Source organism: Acomys minous, assembly GCF_964271855.1.
Source record: "Acomys minous genome assembly, chromosome: 19".
NCBI classification, from domain to species: Eukaryota; Metazoa; Chordata; class Mammalia; order Rodentia; family Muridae; genus Acomys; species Acomys minous.
Window position 1 is genome coordinate 41,652,649 of NC_140499.1, and position 20,339 is coordinate 41,672,987.

The window sequence follows — 20,339 nt, forward strand, 5'->3', positions numbered from 1 at the left end:
GTTGGTTCCAGAAATGGATGGGGGCTCTGGACACAGCCAGTCCTGGCCCAGGACTTCACATGGGGCTTGTTGGAGGAGTCAGAGCCGCATTATGACTGCAGGAGCCCATTGTGGATGTTGCCTGGATGCTGCCCTGCATCCTTATGATGCTCTCGTCTATGGAGGTTGTGAGCTCATGGGTCCCCTTACACTCAGCACTCCCCAGCAAGCTTTCCTTGTGTCCAAGAAGACTGTCTGAAGAGGGCCTGGAAGCTGCAGTGAACAGTCATTTTTTGAGGCTGTAAAGAGTACAGTATTGCTCTAGTTCTTAAATTTTGGAGACTTGAACTACCATTTAGGGATTGAGTATACAATTAGTCATCACTACATTCTCAAGTATAGCACATGTTCTTTTCATCCTTCTGTGTTTTTTCTCTAGAATGCTCCTTTCATTCCAATTGCTATACCCTGAATTGAGTAATTCCCCTTAAGCATTACACTAAGAATCTCTCTTTGTGGTTGGGGAGTTAGCTCAATGGTGAATGCTGGCTTTGCTACTCAGCTCTGGGGGGGGGGGGGGAAGAGAAACTATTTTATCCAGGCACAGTGGTGCACGCCTGTAATCCCAGCAGCTGGGGAGGTTGAGGCAGAGGCTGTGATTCTGAGGCCAGTCTGGTCTACAAAATAAGTCCTGGACAGCCAGGGATTCACAGGAAAACCCTGTCTCAAAAAACCACACCAAAACAAAAAGACTCTCTCTTACCTTTGTTTTTAAAAATGATTATGTACATTGGTGGTTTTCCTGCATATATGTCTGTGTGCCCTGGAGCTGGAGTTACAAACAGTTGTGAGTTGCTGTGTGGTGTTCAGAATTGAACCTGGGTCCTTTGGAAGAGCAGCCAGTATTCTTACATGCTGAACCATCTCTCCAGCCCCCAAGAACCTCTTTTCGATTGGTTGCTTTGTGCCCACCTACACTCAAACCTTCATTCTGCACATTAGACAAACAGAAGTCAAAAGAAATTCAGTAACCTTCCCAGGCACTACGGGGAGTGAGAGGCACATCCCAGGGAGAGGCTCTGTCCAGGTAGGTGTCAGCCAGAAGAGCCTGTTCCCAGGGCTGATTCCCAACATCCCTACACATGTCTCCCTCTTCCTGAAGCTAGATGTACCCACATGTGCCCTGTGCTTATCTGTTGTATATTTTTCTTCAAAACAACTCGGGATTTTTTTTAAATAAAATTATCATAAACGAATTTATATGATTTCTTTATTGATAGTATATCACTTGGCATTAATGTGTTATCACTAAAGACAATACAGAATAACACAATTGTGTAGAATTCTGACTATATCATTAGTGGGGCAAAGAAAAATAAGATGGAAATATGTTTCCTTTGATTAGAAAGGAGAAATGGCAATTTCAGAGGTGCCAAGACAGGCAAAAAAACTAAACAAAAGTGAGATTTAGAGCAGCCATTTACAGCCTCGTATACCTCTGAGAATTTTCTTTTGTGGGCTCCCATGTGTAGTTCACAGTCTGAAATCTTGTAGTCCACAGTACTGCCACAAGAGATACCACTGTCTCCCATAAGGACATCAAATGCTTCTTCTCCTGTACAGCTAACCCCACCTGGGGTATTATACCCCAAACTCTTCAGGACCTTATGCTTTGTCACAAAATGCCCATCTAATGCCTCCACTCGCCTCCATTTCCAATGTAGAACACACACATGGAACTTAAGCATAAATTTAGAGAAATTTCTGGAAGGACTGTTTTGTTCACCCCAGAAACACTGTCAACATAATTACATTTTAGATAATGAATCAGCGAAGTTGATCTCAGGAGTAAAACATGCTGTGATTTAAATTGTCAATATACAGATACCTTCGGTTCTCGAAAGCCACTGCCAACTGTATGTGCCGGAAGTCAAATTCTCAATGGCTTGCTATGATTGATGCAAGCATTAGTCATTTAAACAAAAAAAATTTTTTTGAACTAAGTAATTTGCATCCTAAGGATGACATCAGCAACACCACCAGCTTGTTGTTTTGGGAACTGGTCACTAGATGGCGCACGTGCAATTCAAAACTTAAAAAAAAAAAAAAAAGAAGGGGGAAAAATGAAAGAAAAGAAAAGAGAGAAAGCAATATCAGCCTCTGAGGAACAAGGCTGTTACCAAAGCATCTATCGTACTTACAAAGCTGCCTGTGCACAAGGAAGAAGGCACCACTTGCCCAGAAGACGGGTATTTTCTTTCCTCCCAGACTTTGATATGCCTCTTTCTCTTTCCCCAGGACAGGTCACTTCTCCCCACAGGCACTGTTTCTGTGTGAGTTCACCTTTTGAAACTTATTCTATTCCTAGCCCTGTGACTGAGTAGAAAAATGTGTTCCTTAAGATGTGGCTTCTTTCTTCCTCCGGCCTTGACACCACTCGCTCCGGAGAACTAAGGCAGTGCATCTCCTAGCCGCATACAGGATGCTAATCCAAGGCGGTCTGCAGAAGCCCGTTGATTTGTAGAGCGGCCCTTCTCTTCCATGAGTTATATGCCATCTTTATTCTCCCTTATGATGGCGGCAATAAATCGTCCTTTAAAAAAAAATTTTTTTTTAAAAGAAACTCTGTATCAATGGAGTGGTTGTTCTTGCAGCAACTCTTTAAATATGGTCATAATGAATAAATACATGAGTCGGGTTCTCTGAGTGAGGACAGGAAGTCAGAACGACACCTGTGTGTGGTCGATTCTAAAACAATAGAATACATTGAGACTTCTGCAGCAAATCAATGAGTTTATTTGCAAGTTCTAATCCTGGGTTATCCCGTTCCCCACGACTAATGATGTGTGTGTGTGTGTGTGTGTGTGTGTGTGTGTGTGTGTGTGTGTGTGTGTGTGTGTGTGTGTTGATGTGGAATACAGGGAGGGACTGAACTAACACATTAACTTATTTTGTCTCTACACCAGTAACTGTTTGTGTTGAACATGAAACACGGAAAAGTCTCTGTGCCTAGGGCTCCCTGGCTGCAGCCACAGAAACCTAGGCACCTGGAGCTCTGTCCCCAAGTGGCCTCTCCTAATTTGCTAAATAACCTTGGGCAAGTCACTTAACCTTCCCAAACCTCGGCTTCTACTTCTACAAAGGGGGATTCCGAGAGCTGTCTCTTCCGGCTTCTCGGGGACATCCTGTGGATTAATGACTAGAGAAAGGCAGTCGGGGTCCACTGTGGCTCTCAGAGAGGTGCTTATAACCCCCGCTGAGAATCATAAAAACGAATAGAACCAATCCACACTGGTAGTCTAGGCTGGAGTCATGCTGGTCTGACATTCTGTGGGGTCCAGCCTTTTCCATTCCTCAAAGACGGTCAGCCCCGACAAAACAAAATACCTGATAATGCCTTTGTTTGCCAAAATTCCCACTGGACTTTTAAAAATCCTATTAGTCTGTGTCTATAAAGGAAATAGTTTTACACCTTCCAAAGAATTGAAAGGAAAAAAAGAAACAAAACCAAACTCTAGCTCTGCCTTAAGATGCCTGTTTTTCCTACCTAGCCCTTCATCACAGAAAGGCGTGAGCTCTGCAGATAATTAGCTCTCTATTTTGCTGACGGTTAATTATCACCATCCTGGACTTTGCTTGTCCCTCTTAGGATGAAATATCTATTCATGTTGCAAAAACCCAATCTTAAGATTTTTTTTTTGGGCAGAACCCCAAATGCAAAGAAAAGATCGATTTTAACCTATTTTTAAAACATTTGATCTAATTTGATATTTCAAGTTTTCAACGGCTCCCAGCAAATAGATGAAAATAAATGTCTTGTCACATGTTGGGCTGTGGACTATGCCTTTGGTTTTCAAAGACTCCAGAAAACGGGAGGAGAATCCTCTATTAGTGCCGTGTGATGCCTCAGGATTTTCCAGCTGTCATTGTTCAAAGGTCTATTTTTTTGGAGCCTTGTGGAATGACCAAGTGGATTATTTGTTCTAACATGCTGTAACTGATCTGTGTCTCAGAGTCCTTTGGCTGTAATGATAAAAAGAGGTAGGACGCAGTGGGGAGCAGCAGGCCTGCCTCAGTATTTGTGGGGTGTGTGTGAGACTGTGCCTGCTTCTCAGACAGACAGACGATTCTGATATTTGAAGAGAAGGAAGAAGAAGAAATTATCAGGATTATGCCCCGGCCCCTTTCTCTCCTGAAGTCTAATTATTGTAGTGGCCTGCTGCCTTGATTAAGGCTTTCCTCCCTAAATAATTAATTTGCCTTTATACAAGTGTGCTTGCCTCTTACAAATCTTAATACATAGCACTAAGGACCCAGGCTCAGAAAACCTACTTTTAAGCACATAAATAATTGCCTTGGAGTAATTAACAATTAACCTTGGTAAAAGGAGGGCTAAACATTAGTATACTATATTAATTCAACACAGATATTAGCTGTTTAGAGTTGGGAATTTTCTAAGCACATAACCTTTCATAAACTCACATGATTATTGAGTTCAGTTAGCTGGGATATTGTCACAAATACAGAGGAGTGTTAAATGTGAATATTTCGCCAATTTGCCTCAATCTTTTTCACAAACATTATGTCAAACAGACTTTTGTTTTTGAAAGCCTTGGAGTTAAGAATGGAGGTTGAGAATAGAAAGGGCTTCAGGATTCCTCGACATAAGTATCTGTAGCAAAAACAAAACAAAACAAAACAAAACACAAAACAAAAAAACCAAACTAATCAATACTCATGTCTATGGCAGCGAGTAAACTGTATCTTCTTCCTAAGTCAAGAATATGGATGTGAAATACACATAAGCACAATCCCACCCATGGGACAGGAAGGCTGAGTTAGTTATTCACTTATTTACTTATTTATAAATTAATTTGTTTATCCACTTTACATCCAGATCTTAGTTCCTTCGCTCCTTTCCTCTCAGTCCTACCCTCCCTCCCTCTTCATCCATGCCCCTCCCCTATTTCTCAGAAAAGGGGAGCCCCCCCCCCACCCACCCAATCCAGCTCATCACGTTGCAAGTTGCGTCAGGACTGAGCATGCTCTCTTCCCCTGAGGCCTGGTGAGGCATCCTTGCCAGAGGATAGTGATAAAAAAGCTGGCAACAGAGTCCATGTCAGAAATATCCCCCGCTCCCCTTAAAAGGGGACCCACATGAAGCCTGAGCTGCCCATTGGCTACATCTGTGTAAGCAGCCTAGGTCCAGTCCATGAAAGGTTCTTGCTTGGTGTTTCAGAATCCAAAGCCCCTCTGGTCCTTGGTTAGTTGGCTCTGTTGGCCTTTTTATGGAGCTCCTATTACCTCCAAGTCCTTGTATCCTTCCCCCCCTGACTTTTCCACAAGACTCCCTACCTACACTCAGCAGAATGGATAAAGAAACTGTGGTATATATACATAATAGAATACTACTCAGCTATTAAAAACAAGGAAATCATAATTTTTTTTTCAGGCAAATGGGTGATAACTAGAAAAGAGCTTCCTGAGTGAAGTAACTGAGACCGAGAAAGACACACGTGGTATGTACTCACTTATAAGCAGATTTTAGTATATAGTACAGGATAAACATACTTCAATTCACAGACCCAAAGAAGATGAGTAAGAAAGAGGGGATGTTTAAATCTCACTGACAAGGAGATATAGAATAGGCAGTGGTAATGGTTGAAGAGAGGGGACAAGGTAGGACAGGGAGCACAGAGAGACATGAAGGCCAGACCTGAGGGAGGGGATGGTACACAGGGCCTACAGAAAGAAGTGAAACCATGGCAAGGGGGGGGAGCATCTCTATGACAAGCTGGAGACCTAAGACAGGGTACGCTTCTGGGAGGATATGGGGGTGACTCTATCTGAGAGTCATGGAGAACTGAAGAGGACACTCCCTAACTAGACAGGATTCCTAGTGGATGGAGGGGAACACCAACCCACCCACAAAACCTTTGACCCAAATTTTTCCTGCCTACAAGATGTGTAGATCTAAAGATAGAGCAGAGATTGAGGGAATATCCAACCAATGTCTTGCCCAACCTGAGACCCATCCCATGCGAGAGATCCAATCCCTGACACTAGTAATGATACTCTGCTATGCTCTCAGACAGGAGCCTCGCATTGCTGTTCCCTGAGAGGCTCCACCGAGCAGCAGAGAGAAACAGATGCAAAGACTCACAGGTCAAGTTATTTATAAGGGAATCTATTAAGAAGAATCTTGGGTCCCCTATTCTTTGTCTCTCAAAACTACTATTTGTTCTGGGAAGCAGGGTCTTAATAGCATGCCATGCTTCCCACTTCCAGTGTGGTGATGGGCCAGACTCTACACACAGTCTCATTTCTTCCAACTCAGCCAGGACACTTGAGGCAGCAGGGTTGATCAAGAGGGGATTATGGGTGCTCCTCTATCTCCTGAGTCTCCAGCCTTTGGGTGTCAGGAGCTCCATGTGGTCCACATAACAGCAGCTCATACCAGTTCCTGTTGGTCACTAGTGTGACTTCCTCATCTGCCTCTACGTTACTACGCCCTCTTCACCCTCTGCCATGCGGAAGTTCAGTTTTGTTAGGACCCTGCTTCCCAGATCAGGGAAAGCTGTCATCTAGTGGAAGTAGACTAGACCTGTGCGTTCAAGAGCATCCACATCTGCTGTGCTGATCAAGCCCACTTGCCTTCTAATCACCAAACATCTGTTTCCTAGATCTTCCCTTTAAGTCCCTGTTCCCAAGGCTGCATCGACACTGTGATTTCTACGTAGTGCACACTCTTTCTTCCTGAGCTAACATGATCATGTGATGTTTCTGCGGACCTCACTTTTTCTCCGGGTAGTGGTTGTGGATTTGTTTGTTTGTTTGTTTGTTTTTCTTTGTTTTGCTATTGTTGATGTTGCCCATTGGAACGAAAACCTCAGAGGAAAGTGTACCAGGGAGACACTGCAGACTCGGTCTTTGAAATCGACGCACAGGGAGCCTTGCAGAAAAGTGTGAGGAAGGAGATAAGAGTCTGGAGGCAACTGGAACTTCACAAGAAGATCGACAGAACCAAGTAAGTAACCAGGGCCTAGAGGGGCCTGCCGAGACTGAACCAAGGGCATTGCATGGCCTGACCTGTGCCCCTTACAAAACGTACCTGATTGCCAGCTCAGGAGCCATGTTGGGCCCCTAGTAAGGGGAACGGGGCCTCTCTTTGACATGGACTCCCTTGCCAGCTTTTCAATCACTGCCCCGTATCAGGACTGCCTTCCCAGGCCACAGCGGAAGCGGACACACTCAGTCCTGATGGGATTTGATGAGCTGGGGTGAGTGAACGAGTGAACGGGAAGGGAGCTCCCTTTTTATGAGGAACAGGGGAGAAGGATGAAGGCAAGGGAGGGAGGGTTGGGACTGGGAGGTGAGGGGGGATGGTGCTAGGACCAGGACTTAAGGTGAATAAATAAGTAAATTTAAAAAAGAAAGAAAGAAAAAGAAAGAGCCCACACAGGGTTCCTTCCTGCCACCAGATTAAATCCTTAAGGATGGCAGTGGGGATGTCAAGGGTAAACAGTGACACAGATGAGACACATTGCACTGGACACATTTCCTCCAGCGCTAAGATTTTTCAACAGGTCAGTTCTCAGGTAGCAAGCAACTGCTGTGGAATTTTTGGGTAAATTTGCTACTGTCCTAAATTGCTTTTATCCATTCTTTGTCAAGAGCAGAGCAAGCAGAGAGGCTGAAATACTTTTCTCCTGGATGAGTTATGCCCCGAAAGTGATTTATGGCCAGCACGACAAAGGACAAAAAGGGAGGCAGAGGCAGGAGCCATCTTCACTGATAAGAAAGTGTTGACTATGTGCTGTTACTAGTCCGCTCTTTGTTGCTTTGACACAAACACTTGAAGCTGGGGATTTATAAAGAACAAAAGGTTTGCTTTAGCTAACGGTTTTCAGGACTGAAATTCCAGGATCTGCTGGCCTGTCCTTCCGGCGTTCGGTGGTGGTGGTGGTGGTGGTGGGGACTTCATGGTTACATCAGAACACAGTGGAGGAGAGGGAAAGGATGTGAGTACATGCAGGAGAGATGTGGTCCTGGGTAGCCCAGCTTTATTACAATCTGTCTCACGAGAGCAAACTGGAGTCCTATGAGAAAATAAACCCTCCTGAAGGCAATGCCCTAGTTACCTAACCATCTCCCACTAGCCACCAGCTCTTAAAGGCTCCTCCACCTCCCAACACTATCACAGGCCTATCATACAAGCTTTCAGGGAGCACAGGCTGATCGCAGTCAAAAGGCAGTAGGTACCTTAGTGGCTAGACACTTAAAAATGAGCACAGAGGGCAGGCAGCAATGGAACAGGGTCTCTGAAAACTTCGTAAAGGGTTCTGTTGAAGGGGGATAATAAATCAATAGTAAGATATAGAAAAAGAGTTGGGAATAGTCAGATTCTTCAGATTCATAATTTCAGATATTCCTTGAATGACTGACTGAACCAGTAAAAGAAAGGAAAGGATGGAGGACAAGGAACCACAGTGCACCGCGGGCCTCTGTGTACTGTGAAATAGAAAAGCATGGGTTGTTTATTTGATTCCCTTTTTCTTTTTGCCAGATTGCATGTTTGAAATTTCCTTTTTTGATCTTCCAGTGGTCCTGGGGGAAACACTTATGAGGCCGACAAGATGTTTGCAAACTTTTTTTTTTTTATATTTCATTAAAACATAAATATGGCAGGGTAGGTTGTAGACCAGATCAGTCACAATGTAATTAGCCAAGCAAATCTACCTTTCCCTCTGCCCTGATTATAGTGAGGTCATTAACCTTAATTTTTCTGTCAGTAAATTGCAAATGCTTCCTTTTTCCAACTAGCTGAGTTGGTTTTTAAAGGGGCTTTAAGCGTCTCTAGAACTCGGTGTTGTATTATAATAAGATTTATAGCTCTGTACACTTTGCACAGTGATAGAAAGTTCCTGCTCCCCATCATCATTATTCTAAAATCTTCAGGTCTTTGCAATAATTCAAGGCTTTGACAATGAAGGATTTAGCCCAAGAATCTGGCATATTGCTCTGCTTTTATTCTGGGTAAGGTTTTGAAATTAATCCAGCTGAAATTGTTGGAAACAGTGCCTATATTTTCCCCTATATCAAGGGCTATTATTAAAATTTTTTTCCTACATCCGAGTGTTCCTTAACTCTCTGTGGATATTTAAAAACACAGCCCCTCTATGGTTTCTCCTGAGTAGGTTTCTGTAACCTGTATTAATGTTAGACTCATTGGCTGGCTGCCAACCAATGTTTGGCAATAAGAGACCTGAAAGGCAAGGTTCGCCGCATGATACAACAATGGTCATCATGGTACACGTATGCAGTATGTTGCTTTTCAAAGTTGAAGTCTCACTCTCACCAGAAAAAAAAAATTACTGAGTCTTGGAACTAAAATACAAAACAGAACAAAAAACCCAAACAAACAAACAAAAAGCAACAACAGAAAACAACTCTCAGTGCTGCTTTCCTTTGGTGGTACCTAGACACTGTGAACAAATATTTAGGAGACGCAGATTCCCAACCAGAGGATAGTTTTGGTGCCTGTGATTCTGTTGTTTTTGTTCCTTTTCTGTACATTGGTTTTGTTTTTGTTTTTGTTTTTGTTTTTTGTTTGTTTTTTTTTGCCTGGATTTCTGAGAGACTGCCTCTGCTGAAACTGGGCTTAGAGATCCTTGTGAGGAGCCGTGCGGATACTGGGAATCGAACTTGGGTTCTCCAGTTCTCTGCTAGAACAAGCCGTGTTCATAACCGCTGAGCCACCTCCCCAGCCGTGCCTGTGATTCTGAAACACAATCTCAAGATTATACTGATTATCAAACTGGTCAAAGAAACACGTTAAAACACGGTTATATTAGAGGAAGGGAGCTAGCATTTCTTAGAGATGTGCTATGAGCATGGTGCAGCAGGTTGAATTGTTCCTTTAAAAGATACGTTCAAATTCTAACTCCCTGGTGTCTGTAAATGGAATCAGATTTGGAAATTTTCAGAAGTGATGAAGTTAAGATGAGACCATAATGAATGAGGTTGTGAACCAAATCCAATGGCCGGCATCTTTATAAGACAAAGAGAGGAGAGAGAATGTAGGGTATACTAGGAAAAAGGCTCATGGGGGGACAATAGCTAGAGAGAGAAACACCGCAATCCAACAAATGCCAAAGATGTTTAGTAGCTACCAAAACCTGGCAGAGAGGTATGGACCAGCATTTTCCTAGGAGCTGCAAGGAGGAAACAGCCTTGATTTATGACTTATAGTTTTCTGAACTATGAGAGAATACATTTCTGTTGAGGTCACAGAGTCAGTTCTTCCCAGTTTTAGTAGGCCTAGGGAATGAATGTACCTTGTCATTAAGATATTATCCCTGGAACACTCCTCCATTGCTGGTGAGAGTGCAAACTTATACAACCACTTTGGAAATCAATCTGGTACTTTCTCAGGAAATTGGGAATAACTCTACCTCAGGACCCAGCTATACCATTCTTGGTAATATACCCAAATGATGCTCTACCATACAAAAAGGACATTTGCTCAACAATGTTCATAGCAGCCTTATTTGTAATAGCCAGAATCTGGAAACAACCTAGATGTCCCTCAACCAAAGAATGGATAAAGAAACTGTGGTACTTCTATTAAAAACAAGGAAATATTGAAATTTGCAGGCAAATGGATGGAACTAGAAAAGATCATCCTGAGTGAGGTAACCCAGACCCAGAAAGACACACACGGTATATAGTCACTCATAATCGGACATTCGCAACATAATACAGGATAACTTTACACTACAAAACAGTGTCAGACACATCAACCAAGGACCATGGATGATGTGGACCTAGACCCATGGCTCAGATGTATTAGCTCTGTCTCCTTGTGAATCCCACGTGTGCAGAGTAGGAACTACTTCATGCATGCACTCTGGCCACCAAACTTAGATCATTCCCCTGGCAAGACGGCCTTGCCAGGCTACAGAGGAAGAGGTTACAGCTAATATAGATGAGACTTGATAGGCTGAGGTCAGATATTAGGGGAAGTGGGATCCTCTGTGTGAGTACTAAGGGAGGGAGGGAAGGGGGATAAAGGAGGGAGGAGGGATCAGGAGGGAATGAGGGAGGGGCTACATTCAGGATGGGAAGAATTTAAACTGCAGAACAAGCAGGTAACTTGCTAATTCCACCATATGAGACTAGCTCTGACCTGGCTGATACGTGAGTGTCTAGGCATAGACAATGCTTCTTGTTGACTACAGAACCCCTATGAATTACTATTAGATGCCATTCTTCATATGACATGAATGGAGATTTACAGATGTCTTCTTTTCCTGCTCATACAAAGAGCAGAAATCCAGCCTTAATTGTTCTGTGCATCACTCACACCTTATACACTTTTAATTTTAGAGCTGTATAATGCTTATGAGAAATTATATGCTTTCAGAACAAAAGAACCAGACACTGACATTGGATCAGACCTAACAGGATGCATTCCTTGCAGCGTACTGGATGTTGACATCCCTTTTAGAGAAAGGGGTTGAAAAAAAAAGAAGGGGGAATATAGAAATATATAGGGAAGACAGAACAGAAAGCAGGTTAGTGAATCTACTCCTCAACTTAGTGCCTGAATTGTCACTCACATGATATTTTTAAATCACTGGTATAGAATTTTGTATATAGATGCAAAATAAGTTTAATTCTAGATACAGTGGTACAGAATTCAACTGTAAGATTATTCTTCAAACACATTATATATATTTCTACTCTGAGTTATTATACCCATATAACTCAATTATAATACAAAATTTACTTTCAGTGCTTTGAAAGTGCTATGAAGCTGTTTAGGAGATATAAGTTATACAAATTAAATGTTAGTAGACTAAATCATGGTCATGTCAATTGCTAGTCTACTTTTACACAAGAATATACATCTTAGGTGCAGCAGATAGATATGACTCTATAGAAAGATAAGGTCTTCAAAATCCCCAGAGACATGCAGAATATGGCATTTAAAAATGTTTTTTTTTACTTTAAAGATTCATTGACAATGAGACAGGTTAACTCCTGGCAACATCCAGCCTATCTCAAAGAGGATGATGAGCATCAAAGAACCTCCTTATGGAGATGGCTTCCAATGTGGCAAATAAGCCACCGGGAAACAGTTCCTCATTTCTACCACAGACAGAATTCTGCCTAAAAAAAGTGCAAGCTTGGATGCAGGCAGAGTCGACAGCCAAACTCTGCCAAGACAGGGTAAGCAAGTCCTCAATAGTTCCTGCTTCACAAATATGTCTGTCAGATATATTGGGCCAGAAGGCTGAAGAAGATGCTCCAATGTTATAGAGAGTTTTGGGTGACTATTCAGGTAGAAAACTTTTTCTGTCATATTTTCATTTGTAAAGCTACTAACCTGCACTCCCAGCATACTCAGATAATCAAGTTTATTCCTTCTCAAGTCTCTGAGGGAGTTGAAGACCAGGTAGCTTAGTTTTAAAATGAAGCTTAATTGTTTAGGGATTATGATGTTTTTAGGTCTAGATAGATGTTATAAGTTGATAATGACAATATATGATAAAGATTGATTTACATTCAGAAATTTAGATGCACCAAGATAGGAAAGATGTCTTCTTCAAGGCTGTCAAATAAAAATAGCCAAAACACTTAGAATGTATTATTTATATAATTCCTGATTGTGTCATGGTTCTTCTTGCTATAGGTAATCTATTGTATATATATATATGTAATAATATAAATGTATATGTAAAAAATAAAATAATTAAAAAAAGATACTACCCCTGTAACACATATAAGATACCTTGCCCAAGGTCATCCAATAGTGATGGCTGCTGTATCCAAACCTATGAATGACAGCTCTCTCCTCCCACTTTCTTTTGATGCAGGGTCTCTCCTTCTTTCTACTACACTGCAGATTCTCCTGTCTGCTTCTTGTAGAGCCTTAGGACTATGGCATTAGTTGTGAACTAAGTTAGATATGAACTAAACAGATGACCTTTTAATGATTTCCAATGATCAAACTCAAGTGTTCAGGTTTGAGCACAGTGGCTTACTGGGCTGAGCCATCTCCCTGGCCCCAGTGTACTATTTTTAACACTTGGCATACAAAAATGCTATGGGCTACCAACTCCAGACATGCTATTGGGTGTCTCTTAAAACAACAAAGTCATGTGAAATTGTGCATAAATTAATTAAGTATTTGAAGCATACCAAGCCACACCAATTGAATTTTCCATTTTGTTGAGATAAATAAGATGTCTGTGTTTACCGCTGACCCATGTACTATGATTAAGCTTCTAGAACAAACAACAGATCCAGAGAAAATTACTCTTGGTTTTAGATGTTAATTATCTTTTGGTTTTTAGTTGATACTATTCCCCCAAAATATTTAAGTTTTGTTTCTTAAACACACACACACACACACACACACACACACACACACACACACACACACACACACATATATATATATATATAATCTAATGAAGGTTTCTGTGACCTAAGCATGATGCCAGCTCATTACCATAAAATAACAAGAAAATGAGAATCCTTTAGGTGTTGAAGTTCCTGAATCTGAAAAAAAAAAATTCAAAATACTTGACAAACAAGGCTGCATTTTCTAGGTGTGGAAGTTACTAGAAGAGATTGTTTCCCTATAAGGAAGTAGGTCACTGTTCAAGGACCCCGTGTTGCAGATTATGAATGAAACACAGATAGAATTTTATGCTTCTAGAGAAGACCTGCCGGCACAGCAGGACATTTTAGGGCTGGGCTTTTTCTTACCTTGGGTGGCAGATGGATGGGATGTGCCGTGGAACAGGAGAACGGGTCACAGGAAGCCCTCTCAATTGCCTCGAGGACTCTAAGAAAAGCAAGGCCTGCCTTGTATCTTGGTGAGTCTTAGGGGTAACTAGAATGCTTGCTTCAGATACATCCCCAGTCCTGAAGGCTGAGAGCAAGAGCCAACCAGTGGCTCCCTTTTCAAGGTCAACAGTACCATGGAGCTTCAAAGCTTATTTAAATAGTGAGACCAGTCCAGCACGCTGTACCTTCTACTGCAGGCTCCAGCCACTTCTTGGAGGCAGGCAGATGACTGAAAAGAAGTCTTGGCACAGTGTGGCGCTTGCTTGGAGACTCTCATGCTTCACAAAATAGGTGAGGTATCCTCTGGTTGTCAGTGCCATGGGGACCAATTCAGATCTATCCCCAGGCCAGTTTACTGTATGACCGTGGGATTTCTACTGACGCTTGGGAACACACCGCCTTTCTCACAGCGTGTACTGCGATCTCACCTCACATTCCGTAGTTCAAGGCCAAGGGCAGCAGGTTTGGCATGGCCTTTCTCCAGCAGTCTGTGAACCAGGTCTGGCACTCTGAGCATCACTGAAGCATCCAGTGAGATGATGCATACTTCATGGGCAGAAGTGGAGCAGTGATTCCAGAAGCCCGAGAAGAGTGTCTGCGGGTTACCCCAGAATCCCGGGCTTAGTGATCCTGTGAATAACTGCTCTTCCCCAACTGCTACCTCATAGCTGTACCCCAACTCCCGATGTCTCCTTTTCCCAGCTGCACATAGTGACTTTTATATCTTTCTTCATAGCACCCTTGCCAGACAAAGGCCTCCTGGAAAACTCTAGCCTCTTAGTTCCTTAAGAATTCAAGGAAAAATACACTCTTTGGGGAGTCAGTATTTTCTTCTTTCATGATGAAATGCTGGTCAGATAGATGTTTGGGTGGAGGAAGACATGCTTTTCCTGATGCGGTGGGTGGGTACCGCTGCATGTGTTACTTCCTTCTTTAATATTTGTGTCCTCTGTAGGATACTGTTTCACCATCCACTTGTTTCTTCCTCCTGTGTTTTGATTTGGGAAGTGACATTTATATTTCAGACAGGCACAAAGAATAATAACAAAGTTAGCCCATTTATGCTCATTTTAAAGGATTGAGGGCATTTGCTCTTCGCTGTGCAGCTGCGTACTTTTTAAAAGTTTTGTTGAGATATAATTCACCTGTATGAAGTGTAGGGGTTGTGAGGCACAGTGGTTCACACCTATAATCCAATTTTAGGAGCTGGCCTGAGGCCAGTCAGGCAATGCCCATCATAAACTAAGCAAAACAAGCAACAAAACAGACCACACATGGTGGGTTTGGCATGTTGCATTGGGATCTGTTGTTGCTTCTTTGTTTTGTTTTGTGTTTGTTGTTGTTGCTGTTATTTACTTTGAGACACACCTTCTATTTTGAGACATGTAGCCAGTCTAGCCTAAACTCTTTGTGTAGCGAAGGCAGATTTTTAAACTCTAGACCTTCCTGTGTCTATCTCCAAGGCTCTGGGACTATAGGCATGTGTTATCACATTTGATCTTTTAACGTTGTGGTAAGTTATGTAAAATATAAGTTTTGCCTTTACAAGCATTTAAGTTTCATGATTCAATGACATTAATTGCACCTATGATACTATGGCCACAGCACTTGTGTTGGTTAGTTTTTGCCAACTTGACACAACAGTAGTCATCTGGAAAGAAGGAACCTTACCTGAGGGCTGACCTCCAACAGACTGGCCTGTGGACATTTCTGGACAGTGGTGGCATTTTTTTTGCTTAATGATTGATGTGGAAGGTCTCAGCACACTGCAAACAGTGTCCCTCATGGGCAAGGGGTCCTTGATTACATAAGAAAGCAAGCTGAGAAAACTGTGCCTAGTAAACCAGTAAGCATCATTCCTCTGTGCTTTTCTGCTTTGCTTTCTGCCTCATGCTCCTGCAGAGTTCCTGCCCTGGCTTCTGTTCATGATGGATTCTAATCTATAAGATGTACAAACAGTTTCCTCCCCAAGTTGCCTTTGGTCCTGCCTTTATCACAGCAACAGAGAAGCCACCTGACTTAACACTTTCCATCAGAATCCAAGAGTCTGGTCATCATGAAACAATCACTACCCAACCTTCTGACCCTGGACCCCAATAATCCATACTTTTTATTTTCTTTATGAATTTCTAATTTATAAAAGGCAAAACTGTAAATTATTTGTTCTTTTGCATGTGACTTACTTCACCCAGAAAAATGCCTCCAAGGTTTATCCACACGGTAGCCTATGTATGTAGAAACTTCATTCCTTTTTATAGCTAAATAGCATTCCATTTTGTATATTGGCTACATTTGAAAAATCCATTTGTAAGTCGATGGACACTTGAGTCGTTGCAGTCTTTTATAATTGTGATGAATGTTCCATTTGCCCTTGATTTTAATCATGTTTTTGGTATATAACTAAATGAGAAACTACTGTGTGGTAGTTCTGTGTTCTTTGGGAAATGGCAAGCTGCATCTCAAAGCAGATGTGTAAGCGAAGAAGGATTCCAATTTCCCGATACCTTACCAATACTGATTTTTTTCTTTTTTTTAATGCTTATTATTTTATTAACTTTTCAGCCATTGTTATTGTGGTCTTGAGTCAATTTACCTTGTGGTTAATGCTTAGCACCTTTTCATGAGTCTTCTTTGGAGAAGTATGTATTCAACATCACACTATTCTTTAAAGATTGGGCTGTCTTTTGTTGTTGGGTTGTAAGAGTTTGGTGTGGGTTTTATTTATTTATTTATATATCTTGGATGTTAAATTTTTATCACATGGATAACTTCCAAATAATTACTTACATTCTGTAGCTTTCCTTTTCATCTTTTGATAATATCCTTTCATGGAGAATGCTATGTTTTCTGTTTTCTTTTGTTGCTGCAGCTTCTGTTCAGGTTCTTTTCTCTTTCTCCTTCCTTCCTTCCTTCCCTCTTTCCTTCCTTCTTCCTTCCTTCCCTGTCCCTCCCTCCCTCCCTTCCTTCCTTCCTCCCTTCCTTCCTTCCTTCCTTCCTTTCTGTCCTCTCTTTCTTTTCTGAGACAGGGCCTCATATAGCTCAGGCTGCCCCCAAGCTCATCATGGAGGTGAGGCTGATTCTCTTGCCTCAGTCATGTGCCACCATTCCTGGCTGAGATCTGATCTAAAAGAAGAAGTGTGGTATAGTTGTTAAAGCCACGTCCAGTACCCCTCCCCCATCCTGCTCCTTTTCCTCCTTGGAGAGATCTCTATAGTGAGCTTGGTGTGGCATTTCTTATCCATGCTTTCATACCTCAGTACCCATGTACACATACGCTTTTGCGTGCTTTAAAACTTGTACACAATGGAATAATTTTTCTTCCCGTACATCTTTCATTGAGCACCCAGTGGCTATCTATCCAGAGTGACTTTATTCATTTCCTTCACGATGTGTTCAATCAAATCGTCAGGGAGTGATAGTCACAGAACGTAACACCTGCCCTTGTTCTGGGTCCTCGCCTGATGACACAGGGCTCACTGTATATAGAGGCAGATCTGAGTACCCGAGCAAACCCGTGTGTTCCTAGGGACATGTTACTGGCCCGCTCCATCACTGTGGACTTTTAGATTGTTTTTAGTTCTTCACAAGCAACATCCCTGCAGCTGTCTCTTCACACACATGTGTGCGCGCTTCCCCACGATGTAGACTTTAGAGTGCAGTTGATGGGTGGTCTGCAACACACATGTTCCGTTTTATGTTTTCCTGTTGTATCAGAACTGTGGCTAAGGACTATAGTGAAGACAAAAGACTTTGAGTTCTCCACATTCCGTAGAACCGTCATGATGTCACAGTCGCAGCAGTTGTGACCAGCGACCTCCCAGGAGGGCATACTGAGACCTGGTAGAAATGAGGGGCCCCTTCTGGAGAGAATGAAGTTCACAAAGGGACCGGGGCGGGGGGGGGGGGGAGGATGTTCTGTCTTCACTTTCCAACAGTCTTCATCATGAAAGTCTGAAGAGGAAGAGCAGAGATGGTCCTGACAGAACTGGCATCTGCCAGACTCACTCTGCTGTCTTTCCATGGATATCTAAGAAAGCCTAGTGGTTTTTCCTCAAGGGAGGTTCTGTGAGAGTATGACACTTGAGCATCTGATGCTGTGGGGCATGGAGAAAGAGTAAGGAAAGAGAGAGCAGGGTTGAGAGCGGGACAGCCGGCAGCCATGCCATTCAGTAGACAGCTTGCCATTGAGGAGATGCCTTTTTTTTTTTTTTAAGATTTATTTATTTGATATACAGTGTCCTGCCTGCATGTAACATCTGCAGGCCAGAATTGGGCACCAGATTTCATTGTAGATGGTTATGAGCCACCATGTGGTTGCTGGGAATTGAATTCAGGACCTTTGGAAGAGCAGGCAGCAATCTTAACCTCTGACCATCTCTCCAGCCCCAGGGATGCCTCTCATAAGGTGGCCATCCTACCTTATAAGGGGAAGGTAGCCCCCTTTAGAGAATATAAATCTCATGCCAAAGAATTATCTAGTCATAGGTTCATGGAGCCTTTCAAAGAATCCACTTCACGTACTGTAAGAGCCCAGGATTTGGGTTCCGAGATGCAGAGGGAACCAACAAGTGCCTGACATAGGTCAGAGAAGCAGAAAGGAGACTGACCGCCAAGAAAGACTTCTGTCATTTGCTTTTCTTTCCCCCACCAGGTGCAAGAAGAGGAAGAAGAGACAAAAGGGGGTGGCATCTGAGCACCTGTTGCTGGTGATCCCAGCCCCACCAAACCACAGCCGACTTAACCATTGCCTTAGATGAGGGTGCAGGATACAAGCTTGATCAGAATAGACTGAGACTGAAATTTTTTCAGAGAAAGATTATCTCAAGAAAAAAAAAAGCTAGAGATTAAGAAGGCTGGTTTTTTAGATGTAAGGGAGACTTAGCGTGGTATGCTTGGGGCATTTGTCAGACAGACTAAAGTACTGTTGTGATTATAAGTCAGTGAGAGCATAGTGTTCAGTAAACTACTGAGACTTGGTAAACTAGAGGGATGTGGAACTTCTGAGGCAGCTCACATGCTACCTCTCCAGGACAGCATGTGCCAGGGCCACCCAATAGGTGTATAGGAACATCACTCTGGTTTTGCCTCATTTTTATTTTCTTTTCACTCATAAAAAGCATCAATTTTGAGCAAAAAAGTTGCAAAAGCAACCTGACCTAAATCAAAGTAAAATGCCTGAAAATATTTCACCATATAAATGGGGCTTGTTTTTATTTTTCATGATGAGAAGTGAATTAGCTGCATAGAGTATGGAAACACCCAAGGTGGCTTAGCCAGCTCATGTTTTCCTTCCTCAGAATCCTGGGTTCTCGACAACGAATAACCATTCACCGTTCCTCCTTGTCTGTATCTGCTATCATGGTGCTGACCAGAAACTTTCCAGGATAGAAGCCTGTGGCTATGAGGGACCTCCAGGAGGCAGGCTGGTGAGGCCCAGTTTTGGTTTATCACCATCTTGTCCTCAGTTTGCTGCCCTTTGCCTCATCCTGGTATTGCCTTTCTGTATCTTCTTCAGACAGACAGTCACACGGCTGATGGTCTGGTTTCCAGTTGCAGGGTCACCTGTATGGTGATGCCTCCCTACTGCAGTCCATGGGACCGGCTCTACATCCTTCCTCCCAGTCACCGCTGACCCCTAATGTCCATCACTCTGGCATCCCAGGTCCAAGAGAAGACTATACATTTTACATCTCCGGGGAAGGGGTTTGAACACAACTCACATCAATCTCCCTGGGGTTTAATTTTTTAACCGAAATGGATAGACTCGCAGGCTAATTGTTATCCGCCACCCTCAGGTGTCAGAATGTATAAAAAGAACAGCCCTTGAGGCTAAATGCACGTTACAGTTGGATTGAAGAAATAACACCTTCCTCAAAACTTGCACAAGTTGCAGTTTGGAGAAAATTACAGCCAAACCTCATAAACTGCCGCTTACCGGAGAAAAGAAAAAGAAATCCTGTACGGTATCGAAATAATATGTGAGACAAGCCGGCAGAGGCTCAGAATCCTCCTGATGCTTAAAGGAGTCCTTGACAGAGACAGATCACCTGGGGACCCCACGTGCAAGGCCTTTTTGTTTATCTGCACTTGCCTTGCATTTGTGTCATGTCTTTCACTTGGTGGTGAGGATTTGTTCTTTGAAAATGGAAACACATTTTAACTCCAGAAAGAGGTTTCCAGGCTTTTCATGAAGCCCGGTCGCTGTATTTGCTTCCCACATACTTGTCTTTCCCTTCTTTCCTGCCTCGCGCTCTCTCTTCTCACCTCCAGCTGGGTCGTGTCAGTCCTGGGTGCCAGACGCAAAATGATCCAGCCTGTGCACTTCCCTGAGTTGAACTTGTTATTGATTAGCACGTCCTAAATCAAACGGAATTGCTGATCGCTGTTGCACGGCGCCCCCCCCCCCCACTTGCTCAGGATCCAAGTTCAGCTACAGTGTCTGTGCCTGGGCAGGCACTAGGGGATTTTTTGATGTGTTCCCCCATCTTAATCACTGCTGT

General features: G+C 42.8%; 1 long non-coding RNA gene across 1 annotated transcript; it reads right to left on the reverse strand.

The window, feature by feature from the left end:
- Positions 1 to 1,206: 1,206 nt before the first annotated feature.
- On the reverse strand, positions 1,207 to 17,554 carry LOC311589887. Its single transcript, XR_014776676.1, has 3 exons — positions 16,627 to 17,554; positions 13,759 to 14,827; positions 1,207 to 2,572 (listed from the first exon to the last, which is right to left on the reverse strand). It is a non-coding gene; the product is annotated as an uncharacterized lncRNA (long non-coding RNA).
- Between the last annotated feature and the right edge of the window lie 2,785 nt (positions 17,555 to 20,339).